The sequence below is a fragment of the Cervus canadensis genome, chromosome 11, assembly GCF_019320065.1.
Source record: "Cervus canadensis isolate Bull #8, Minnesota chromosome 11, ASM1932006v1, whole genome shotgun sequence".
Lineage (NCBI taxonomy): Eukaryota > Metazoa > Chordata > Mammalia > Artiodactyla > Cervidae > Cervus > Cervus canadensis.
The window spans coordinates 17,477,772-17,483,064 of record NC_057396.1 but is presented as its reverse complement, the minus strand read 5'-3'; the positions used below and the strand labels follow the sequence as shown (position 1 = coordinate 17,483,064).

The window sequence follows — 5,293 nt, the reverse complement described above, 5'->3', positions numbered from 1 at the left end:
AACTTAAATGGCCAACAGAAGCAAACAGTTCTGAGAATATGCTTCCACACTTAAGGACTGATTAAGACTGGGGTGGCAGGCATTAGGCATATTATTCACTTAGTTTTGTGAACTTTCTGGGTAGACTTAGTGATCTTCCTAGCTCCAGCTGTTTTCTCATCCACTGCTTAATGACACTCAAGACAGCCATCTGTCTCATGTCACAAGCAGCGAAATCCTAAGGAGGACTGTCAGAAAAGCTCTCAAAATGCACGAGCTTTCTAGGAACCATATGAACCATGCCAGTGTCACCAGCTTTACAGAACTTGGAGCCACTTTCCAGTTTCTTCCCAGAATAATAATCAACCTTCTTCTTCAGTGCAGCAAACTTGGAAGCAACACGAGCTATGTGACAGCCCTGCACAAGGGCAGAGCCGGCAGTGATTGGGACTGGATGCCATAGGATAATTTCCTGAGCTGTGAAGCCAGCTGTTTCCACTGGTGGGTCATTTATGTTTTCACCGGTCACACTGCTACAACCAACATCTTTGAAAGACGTGTTCTTGACATTGAAGCCCATCTTGTCCCTAGAAAGTTGTCCTTGTTCAGTCACTAAGTCATGTCTGACTCTCTGTGACACCAGAGACTGCAGCACTCCAGGCTTCCCTGTCCTTCACTATCTCCAGGAGTTTGCTCAAACTCCTGTCCATTGAGTCAATGATGCCATCTACCCGTTTCATCCTCTGTCGTCCTCTTCTCCTCCTGCCTCAATCTTTCCTAGCATCAGGGTTTTTTCCAGTGAGTCGGCTCTTCACATCAGATGGCCAAGGTATTGGAGGTTCAGCTTCAACATCAGTCCTTGCAGTGAATATTCAGGTTGACTTCCTGTTGGATTAACTGGTTGGATCTCCTTGCAGTCCAAGGGACTCTCAAGAGTCTTCTCCAGCACCACAGTTCAAAAATATCAATACTTTGGCACTCAGTCTTCTTTATGGTCCAGCTCTCACATCCATACTGGGAAAACCATAGCTTCGACTATACAGATCTTTGTTGACAAAGTGATGTCTCTGCTTTTTAATATGCTGTCTAGGTTTGTCATAGCTTTTCTTTCAAAGAGCAAGTGTCTTTTAATTTCAAGGCTGCAGTCTCTGTATGCAGTGATTTTTGAACCCAAGAAAATAAAATCCATCACCATTTCCACTGTTTCTCCATCTATTTGCCATGATGTGATGGGACTGGATGCCATGAACTTCGTTTTTTGAATGTTAAATTTAAAGTCAACTTTTTCACTCTTCTCTTTTCCATCATCAAGAGGCTCTTTAGTTCTTCTTCATTTTCTGCCATACTGGTGGTATCTGCCTCATCTGCTTATCTGAGGTTATTGATATTTCTCCTGGCAATCTTGATTCCAGCTTGTGATTCATCCAGCCAGGCATTTCGCATGATGTGCCCTGCATAGAAGTTAAATAAGCAGGGTGACAATATACAGCCTTGGTGTACTTCTTTTCCAGTTTTGAATCCATTCATTGTTCTATGTCCAATTCTAACTGTTGTTTCTTGACCTATGTACAGGTTTCTCAGGAGGCAGGTAAGGTTGTCTGGTATTCTCATCTCTTTAAGAATTTTCCACTATTTGTGTCATTCACTCAAAGCTTTACAATGCATTTCAAAAGATCTGACTTCAGTTGTAATGTTGACTAGAGTAAATGTGACCATTATGCTGGGTTTGAGGATACCGGTCTCCACAGGGCCAGTACCAATACCACCAATTTTGTAGACACTCTGGAGGGGTGGATGCAAGGGTCTGTCAGATGCAAGAGTTGGTGGCAGGATCCAGAGGTTCAAGCTGCATGGTTTCACTGGCATTGTCATTTTTATGAGTGACTTTCCATTACTTGAGCCAAAGCGTGTTTGCACTTGGCTGCAGTATGCTGTCACTATTCCAAACAGAAACTGGTACAAATGATACTGTGTTGGAGCTTTTGCCAGTTTTCTTAATGTAGGTGCTGACTTCCTTAATGATTTCCTCGTATCTCTTCTGGCTGCCGGGTGTCTCAGTGGAATCCATTTTAATACCAATAATTAGTTGTTTTACTCTCAGTTTATAAGCCAGAAGAGAACACCCTCACGGGTCTGCCCATTCTTGGAGATACCTGCTTCAACTTCACCAACACCGGCAGCAACAGTCAGGACAGCACAGTCAGCCTAACCTGTGCCTATTGTCATGCTTTTGGTAGTCTCTGTGTTCCAGGGCATCAGTGATACTACTTGCTGGTCTTGAATTTCTACAGGGAAATATCAATGATGATACCATGCCCACATGCAGCTTTCATTTTGTCCAAGATCCAGGCATACTTGAAGAAATCCTATCGTGTATCAGTCACCTCCTTCTCAAATTTTTTCTATGGTTCTTTTGTTGATACCACCCTGTTTGTAGATCTTGTGGTGTAGACTTGCTGTAATCTCTGTCTAGTGAGAACAATATTGACATGAGTCTTTTTCCTTCCCATTTTGGCTTAGATTTAGTTGTGATGCTTGTGTCCTGGCAGCCAATCTGTTGTGAAAAAGTAGGTTTGAATTCTGTGGCATTAAGAAATTATGTAACTTTGGGAAAAAGCTTAACTACTAGGAGTTGCAGTTTTCTTACCTGTCAAAGGATAGAAAAAGCTAATGATCAGTTTTCTTATCTGTAAAATGGCTCCAGTGTTAACTAAAATGCGTGAGGAAGGAGCCCAGAATTTGGAATAAGAAATATACACATAAAATATACCTAGGTTTGCATCCAGCTCCTGCCACTCTCTGGCTGTGCCACCTTCAGTTAGCTGCTTAAATTCCTAAGCCTCAGTTTCTTTACCTATAAAGTATAAAATAACACCTGTGCCTCAGATGGGCTTCCATCTGACATGGTGCTACTAGTAACGCACCCATCTGCCAATGCAAGAGACGTAAGAGACCTGGGTTTGATCCCTGGATTGGGAAGATCCCCTGGAGGAGGGCATGGCAGCCCACTCCGGTATTCTTGCCTGGAGAATCCCTTGAATGGAGGAGCCTGGCAGACTACAGTCCATAGGGTCACAAAAAGTCAAACATGACTGAAGTGACTTAGCGTGCACACACACACACACACATGCCTCTGAAAGATGGCTTTGAAAGGATTAAATATTTTAGCCTAGGTAGACATGCTTATTAAATATTAGACCCATCTCTTTCATTATTTAAATTCAATTTATTTGCTCAGTTTCCTTCTCCATAACCTTGAAAGGGAGAAAAATTCTGGTTCTGTTGTACAGGGTGGCCCAACTTCACATCAGCTTAGTTCTGTTGAGAAAAGGAAATCATGCTAATTCATCTTTGCATTTATCAATTTTATGGAATTTAGCAGCAATATTAAAATCCATATGCCATTATGGTTACTGATAAAATGTACTAAGTTTAACCAAGAAGGTGTTATTTAAGGAATGGCATCCAGGGAGGTGATAAATTTTGCCTACAATTTGTTTTATTACTATGTAGCTTTTGTATCTCCTATAAAGATAATACTTTCCCAGCATCAATTCTAAACCCCAAATTTTTTTGTTTTAATAATCCTGGAAGACACAGTAGTAGTGGAACTGTTGCTCACTTTTTTCCCCCCTGGGAATGATTGGAAGCTGTTTCTGTCACCCACCTCTTTCCTAATCCCACTAGGCTGGAAATACCTCCATTTAGATTTACAGCAAAAGATAGCCCACAGTGAAGAAGATATGAAACCCTCAATTTTCCTGTACAAGTGGGAAGTCCATTTCTTCATCTGGATCATGTCTTAGTGTTTCTTCTCACTAAATAGCCAGCCATCATCAGGATGCCTTGGACAGGACTTCATCTCACTAAATACCGCTTTTGCGGTATTGTTGAAAAACAACTAGAGCCAGGGGACAAGTCTGTCGGTCTTACATCTGTCCATATTTCTTTCTGTCTCCCTAGGTTTCTAGTATCATGAAAGGAGAAAGGGAGCTCTTCTCAGGACCTAAGAAGTGTTGATGGGCCACCTTTTCTGTCCTAAATCTTGTATTCCTTGTTGGTCTCATGCTGTCTCCATTTTGCCCACAGTTTGTACCTGAGCTTTACTTACCAAAGAAAGTTAAATTTAGGGCAGTGGGTCTGAGAATGAGTGGAAAGCATGTAACATTATACAGGATGTAAAAATATATATTCTTAATTTTGGTTCATATTTCCATCTGTTAACGGGATGAGATCTTAATGGGAGTTTATGCTGACCCAGTCCCTTTATAATCATTCCTAGGTTGAAAAAGATAGTTCTAAGCTGATGAAGAATTTCCAAATGATTATTGTATTTCAAAAGATGCTCTACTAGGCATTGTGTTGATATGTGTATTGCCTATATTCCTGACCTAATATTAATATTTTCTTTTTATGTGTATTGCCCATCATCTTTTTTGCTGAGTATTAATGATCTAAATTCTAAATTCCTAAAAGAAATAAGCAGATTATGAATGTTTATCTACCATATTGTCATTAGGATGGTGATGGAGTACAAAAATAGTTGGTGCTGATTTATTTTGCCCTGGAAATTCATAATACCCCAAGTCATAAATATACCTTAAACTGAGAGGTTCAGTGTTTCAGTGTAGATGTAACATCAAAACTATGCCTTCGATTTTGATTGATGAGCAAGAAGACCTTCGTCAGGTCAGCAGGATGAAATTGTGCTAATAAAGGAAAATGAGACATAGGAAAATAGTTTTAGAGGTTCAGAACTTTATTAGAATTAATAGCTAAGTGATAATGGGCTCTAAATATATCCTATAATGAACAGAGGGCAAGGAATAGCTAACTTAAAGTAGACAGGCTATTTTCCAGAAGTTGATTGTTTTGTAACTCAACATAGTTTCACATAGGATTAGTAAATGGTGGTTGTTTTCTCAAGGCCGTATATGCATTTGTAAATGTGGTGTATGAAGCCTAGGACTTCAGAGAATGGTGTAGGCATGGGGTGAAGGAGGCAGCGGGTGCAGAGAGCTGGAATAAGATTGGGCTTCTCTGGAGCACTGGGGTGAGTAGTCGGAGTCATCTGGAGCATGCATGCTGCAGTCTAGTTCCAGTGATGGCCCATGGCACCTGGGCCTTCTGACTTATTGAAGTCTGACCAGTAACCACAAAGCCATATCAATTCAACTTCCTAAATGCTTATTGTGCTTGCGTGCTAAGTCGCTTCAGTCATGTCTGACTCTTTGCAACCCTATGGACTATAGCCTGCCAGGCTCCTCTGTCCAGGCATGAATATTGGAGTGGATTTGCCGTGACATCCTCCAGG

General features: G+C 41.1%; 1 pseudogene; it reads right to left on the bottom strand.

Annotated features, from left to right (window-relative positions):
* Window positions 1-217: 217 nt before the first annotated feature.
* On the bottom strand, window positions 218-2,293 carry LOC122450060 (annotated as a pseudogene).
* Window positions 2,294-5,293: the final 3,000 nt, after the last annotated feature.